The 6938-nt window shown below is 40.7% G+C and overlaps 1 non-coding gene across 1 annotated transcript; it reads left to right on the top strand.

The window, feature by feature from the left end:
• The first annotated feature begins 316 nt into the window (after window positions 1–316).
• trnap-ugg lies at window positions 317–388 on the top strand. The gene has a single exon. It is a non-coding gene; the product is annotated as a tRNA-Pro (tRNA).
• The last annotated feature ends 6550 nt before the right edge of the window (window positions 389–6938 follow it).

Below are 6938 nucleotides of genomic sequence, written 5' to 3'. Positions count from 1 at the left end.
AGGGCGCATATTACATATATGACCCAGAACATGAGCCTTTACTTTTAGATTTCACCTTTCAGCATGTGGGTAACTCTTATATTACTATGCACACAAATGAATGAATTAATGAGAGTGGTTGTCTGTCTCTGTCTAGGGTGTGCCCCACCTCTTACCCACTGACACATGTGATAGATAGATAGATAGATAGATAGATAGATAGATAGATAGATAGATAGATAGATAGATAGATAGATAGATAGATAGATAGATGGGATTGATATAAGACAGGTCTCTGTGTCTGAGACTGTCCTGTGGAGTTTTGCATGTTTCCATGGGCTCGTTGGTCTAGGGGTATGATTCTCGCTTTGGGTGCGAGAGGTCCCGGGTTCAAATCCCGGACGAGCCCTTGTCACTATGACCCTTTTTTTGATTGGAAACACAATCTCCTGTAATCCAGTGGGTGCACCCTAACAACACAGAATGTTATTAGTGGGGAGTGGGGTGAATCTGGAGGCCAGGTCAGTACCAATAAAGAGTGCCATTGTAATTGTGGTGGGGGGACCTGGTCTATTCTAGGTTCTAGGTAGGTGCTATATGTCTAAGTAACATCCACACGAATTAATGCCAGGTCCAGACGTTTCCCAGCAGAACACTGAATTGGCAAAAGATGGTCAATGTTATTTACTTCTCTTGTCACTGGTTTTAATGTTGTGGCCGACTGGTGTATTGACGTTAAAGCAGGATTTTACAGTCATTTTAAAGTTGTGCTCAGTCCAACATTGTGGCGTCGCACTTTCTAAACTGTTCGTATGCGTGTGCACCTTAAAACGAGCAGTAACAAGCAGCACAGATGCACTTCTTAAACGCAACACACAGACCAAAATAGAGACACTGTTTTAAATTGCGTGTTACTTGAGTAAATTGGTTTATCCCGAGTCACACTCCGCCACCACACAGGACGGATTGTTTCCCTCAGTAACGTCACTGTCACAGGTTTTGATTAAGAAATTGAAAGTACGTGCACACCGTTGATACAGAGCGAAACCAGCAAACGACAGAACACAACACAATTAAAACGTCCATCTGTTTGTGTGTCTGTGCATGCCCAAACCAACAAGTCTGTCTTCATTTCTGATGTCTACACAGCAGCTCGGCAACACAAGACGGAAGTCTTGCGAAAAATCAGTCCATTAACTAAATGTCATTTGCCTTTACAGGATGATCAAAAATCACTTTTTTTTTGGATGGAAATTTTCATTTTTTTTGCCTAAATTAGTTGGTAGGAGGTCTTAAGTAATACTGATAAATGATTACACAGTTATCCAAAGTTTAATTATCATAAAGTATATATAAAAAAAAAAAGATTTCAAGTGCTTAAAAAACTCTGTATCTCTTAGGGTTTTGTGGAATCAGAGGGGTGTGGACCATCCCAAAAACAAAACTGGTCCTGACAAAAAAAAAAAAGAAAAGAACGCACACATATATCTGTACGCTCCTGCAAACACACGTGTTTCTTCTGCAAGCAAGGAGTAGCCAGCGTACGACACACGGACACACACTGTCTGTGCACACAACAGCTCAAATGGCAGAGCAGACTGTCATCTGTGTGTATACACTAAAACGCACACGGGCGGAGATGTTGATCACCTGCCGAGGAGCTGGGGTTGGTGGAAGAAGAGGAGCAGGCAGAGTTTCTTACGTGTCTGTGTGTGTGGTCCTCTCCTCATTGGAGATCAGAGTTGCCTTTATACTATTCCACCAACAGGGAACTTTAATGACTACCATAACAGCGCCCTCTACTGTCTCACATGTGTATGGACGGATGTGTATGGAAATTTATTTCTTAATTTCCTGTCGTATCAGTTTCTCATTAAAGAAGCATTTTCAATTTCTTTAAACCAGTTTCACCTGCAGTACTTTAAGGTGCACGTTGTCTTCTTCTTCTACTGGCTTCTCTACATTAATCTCTCCATCCTCTGATGTCGCCACGGTGTCGCTTCTTAAACTAAAGCTCATAGTGGGATTTAAAAAAAAAAAAACAACAACAAAAAAAACCTGTTAGTCTTTTGAGCTTGAACAAACAGTCGTGATCCTGCCACGAGAAGGACAGAAGGAGACAGGATGTCAACAAGACAGGCAGGAACGGATGGAACGTAAATGGGAAGAGACAGTGGAGCTACAGCGATCAGCCGCAACGTTGGACCTGCTATTTGTGTGATGTTACTTAGACATGTAACACCCACCTAGACCAGACCAGACGCCCCCGACTCCATAGCAATGACACTCACTGATGGCACCAGTCAAAAAATAAATAAAACAGAGGTGACTGAAATGTACAGAGGCGTAGAACTAAAATCTCCCAAACTGTCATATCTGTAGGAGGAACACACTCCTGGAACAAGTTACTAACAACTGCTCACTTTAAAAAAATAAAAAATAAAATAAATCAGACATGTACACACATAGCCTGGATAGTTTTCTTTAATCTAATGCACAGTCTTTGGCTCTTGGTCCATCAATGATTTTTATTTTTATTTATTTTTTTAATAATTGTGGGTCAAATGTTTTGTCCTAATATTGTCTGTTTCATGTTGTCTATCTGTCTATCCTTTTTGGTTTGTTTTGACATTGTCTGTGTCTGGTTCTGTAATTGTCTATTGTATGATTGTCGTTTTAAAGTCTTCTCTGTCTGTGTTGTGTAGCTGCCTCGGGACGACGGCTGAAAATTAGCATTTGTGCAAAGTCCGGCACATTTACACTGATGACTATCACATAAATGTTGATTAATGTGCACTGTCCCAATTCACTAAACCAATAATAATAATAATAATAATAATAATAATAATGATAATAATAATAATTAATTGTTTATGGAGAAGGGGAAAGTTATTGCTGCTTTTTAAATTTTTTTTAAATTTAATTTGTAATATTGTCCATTTTTTGTATGATCATTTCTGTTTATATGCTCACATATATGTATCATTTGCATGTTTGGAATAAGTCACTAAATCCCAATCAATCACAGACTGATGTGAGAAGTGTCTCTTCTTCTATAAATCGTACGTATATTTCCCTTTTTTTCTGCCTTCTGTCGACAATATCAACCTTTTTTTATATGTTTTACGTGTAACAAAGGGATCACTCAGTCAACCATCATTAGTCATTAATAACACTCACACTGTTGTGCCACAAGACTGTAAGTTGTGGTTGCAAAACGTTGGTTCAAGGAGCAGACGGGGCAGAAAAAAAAGGGAGTGCATCATTGTGGAAGAAGTGACTCGGGGTCAAATACTTCTAAATCTATGTCTGTATATTTAGATATGTAGTATTAGATATACAGTGGGGGAAATAAGTATTTGATCCCCTGCTGAATTTGTAAGTTTGCCCACTTCCATAGAAATGATCAGACTCTGGTTTTTATGGTTGTTTACTGGTTATGGGTATAGACAGAATATCAGTCGAAAATGCATAAAAAACACACAATCTAAAAGTTATAAATTGTTATGTATTTTATTAAGGGAAATAAGTATTTGATCCCCAAGCACAACACAAGTCAGTACTTTGTAGAGAAACCTTTGTTGGCAAGCACAGCGATGAGACGTTTCTTGTAGTTGGTCACCAGGTTTGCACACAGCGCAGGAGGGATTTTGGCCCATTCATCTTTACAGACAGTCTCTAAATCCTTCAAGTTTCTTGGCTGCCTCTTGGAAACTCGGAGCTTCAGCTCCCTCCACAGGTTTTCGATCGGGTTAAGGTCTGGAGACTGACTAGGCCACTCCATGACCTTAATATGCTTCTTCTTGAGCCACTCCTTTGTTGTCCTGGCAGTATGTTTTGGGTCATTGTCATGTTGGAAAACCCACCCACGAGGCATCTTCAGTGTTCTTGCTGAGGAAAGAAGGTTTTTGTCCAAGATGTTACAGTACATGGCTGCATTCATTGGCCCCATAATGCGGTGGAGTTGCCCTGTACCCTTTGCTGAAAAACAGCCCCAAAACATGATGTTTCCACCTCCATGCTTAACCGTGGGTATGGTGTTCTTTGGGTCATACTCACGTTTTTTCATCCTCCAAACACGGCGGGTCGAGTTAATGCCAAATAGCTCAACTTTGGTTTCGTCAGACCACAGCACTTTCTCCCAAGCCTTCTCTGAGTCATTTAGATGTTCACTGGCAAACTTAAGGCGGGCCTGTACATGTGCCTTCTTGAGCAGGGGGACCTTGCGGGCACTGCAAGAGTTCAATCCATAACGGTGCAGTGTGTTGCCAACTGTTTTCTTGGTGACGGAGGTCCCAACTGCTTCCAGATCATTTACAAGCTCCTGCCGTGTTGTTTTAGGCTGCTCCCTCACCTTTCTCATCATCATCCTCACTCCATGAGGCGAGATTTTGCGGGGAGCTCCAGACCGAGGACAGTTGATGGTCCTTTTATGGGTCTTCCACTTGCGAATAATGGCACCAATAGTTGTCACCTTTTCACCAAGCCTTTTGCTGATGGTTTTGTAACCTATACCAGCCTTGTGCAGGTCTACAATCTTGTCCCTGACATCTTTTGACAGCTCTTTGGTCTTGCCCATGGTGCTGTAGAAGTTGGAATGTAAGAAACTGATTCTTAGAGCAGGTGTGCTTTATATACATGACGAGTTAAGATCAGGAGTATTGGTAATTAGTTGACTGAGCACAGCTGTGTGCCACATGCGCACCAGCCAATCTGTAGGAGCCTGAATTCTAAGTGAATTGTTGGGGATCAAATACTTATTTCCCTTAATAAAATACATAACAATTTATAACTTTTAGATTGTGTGTTTTTTATGCATTTTCGATTGATATTCTGTCTATACCCATAACCAGTAAACAACCATAAAAACCAGAGTCTGATCATTTCTATGGAAGTGGGCAAAATTACAAATTCAGCAGGGGATCAAATACTTATTTCCCCCACTGTAATTACGGTTTGTTATCCCCCACAGTGACATGTCATGATGACAACACATCAGTGGACCTGTACAGTAGCACAGTACAGGGTCAACTGCTTATGTCAGGCTGTGTGCTAGGTTGCTACGCTAGCGACATAGTAACATAACAATAAACAAAGCGAGGGCTGACATGATGAACGCTGAGCCAACGCTCATAACGCTGCAAATTCGTAGGAATCCGACCATCACGGGACTTTTTCCCATTGAATCAAAAAGCAATGAAACATCAAAAAACCAATCTAGTAATAGATTTCCAGAGAGTGCAGTTTAGATTCCAGCACATTAAACTGATGATTAACTGCACAAAGGTAATCAGCGCAGGCACTGAAAGCACGTCTATCGCGTCAACAGGAAGTTCAGTTCCTGTCAACAAACATGGTTTACTTGGTGATGACTTTCACATTAAAGATTTCTTCAGCAGGATAATGTGTCATCTGTGGTTTTACGCTGCTGTTTGTCCTTCTGTCTGTCTTAAACAGCATCTACCTGTGAGGTTGTAGCGCCCGTGTTTACACTAGGCCGGACAGAATGAGGCTAATTCTGTTTTATGCAACAATGAATTTACTGAATACTTTCTCCTTATTGGTTTCTTATTGCAAACACCAGTTTTTAGTCATGACTCTGTCGTTCATTCCACTAGAATCTTACACTGTGAAAAAATTTAGCAGTTTCATTTAGCAACATTTAGCCACCACCAGCTGTAAAGCTGTGAAGTGCAGATGTTCACACCTGTGGTCCCCGTGGTGCGTGAATGTCTGATTGAAGGGTTGAGTCTTTAAGTGCTGCCACATGATGGCAGCAGACTGCAGGGAACCACTTTGTATTGGCTGTTTTTTGATGCTGTATGTGTTTAGTCTGTTGTTCACAATCTATTAAGGTCATCGTAGGTGTTGACTTTTCACAATTTCAGAGAAACATAACAAGTCGTGATTTAAAATCATTTTTACTGTCTGTTTTTTAAGTTCCATGGGTTTCACTGCAATAATTTGACAAGTAATAATGTCTACTTACTGGAAGGAAAGTGTATTCAATTTGTCAGAGCATGTTAGTGAGTATTTCTTAAGGTGAGACACTACAGGTGAATAGGGTAATTAACTAATTAATTAATTAAAAATAATCTGAAAAGTTTGATATGTGTAAGTGCAGCTGAAGTGGAGATTTCTGGCTCAGAGTAGCAGAAAAACTCATTTTGAGTCTGAGTTTAGGAAACCACTATGTACCAAAACCGAATCTACTCAAATCTTTCACACATCATATAATCGCATTAACGTATGTAGTTTCAAAATATCAGATTAAATTTTCAGTGAGTTCATTCAAATGTGAAACATGAACGATGATCCATCGCTGGTCGTCTCCTTTTACCAAAGACAATTTACGGACGGACGAACTCAGATGAGTCCGACTTCCCCTCTCCCTCTCCTTCATGTATCTTTTGGTAACGAAGCACATTTCGTTACCTGTTTATATTGCACATGTGGTAACGGTATTTATTTGCACAACTTTGCACAAGTGATAGTAATAATCGCACATTGCACTTGATAGCACAATGGCACTTTATTCACCATGGTTTACACAATACATTTTGCACATTGCTTATTTGCACATCTTTACAGATATTTAACTTCATTTCATATATTAATATTTATTGAATATTTATGAGCTTTTAGGGAACCTCGTGACCACGGCTGATTACGTGCCGTCGGGCGCGTGCAGGAGTGCGCACTCGGCTCCGCCTGTGAAAGGAGAGGAAAAGTTACGCTCGTTACGTTACAGAACTATTGTCCTGGAACAGTTTCTGAGGATGGTCCATCCGGAGCTGGAGGTCTGGATCAAAGAGCATGACACCAAGACAGCAGAGGATGCATCTCAACTTGCAGAGGTCTTCATGTCTGCCAGAAGAGGGAGTCAGAGTGCCACGTTCGGCTGGGAGAACCATGAAACCCATGCAAGTGAGTCCTATGGGGGTGAACAGGGTCTCTTT

This window comes from Mugil cephalus, chromosome 2, assembly GCF_022458985.1.
Source record: "Mugil cephalus isolate CIBA_MC_2020 chromosome 2, CIBA_Mcephalus_1.1, whole genome shotgun sequence".
In the NCBI taxonomy this organism is placed as follows: domain Eukaryota; kingdom Metazoa; phylum Chordata; class Actinopteri; order Mugiliformes; family Mugilidae; genus Mugil; species Mugil cephalus.
This window is presented reverse-complemented; position numbering and strand designations above follow the sequence as displayed.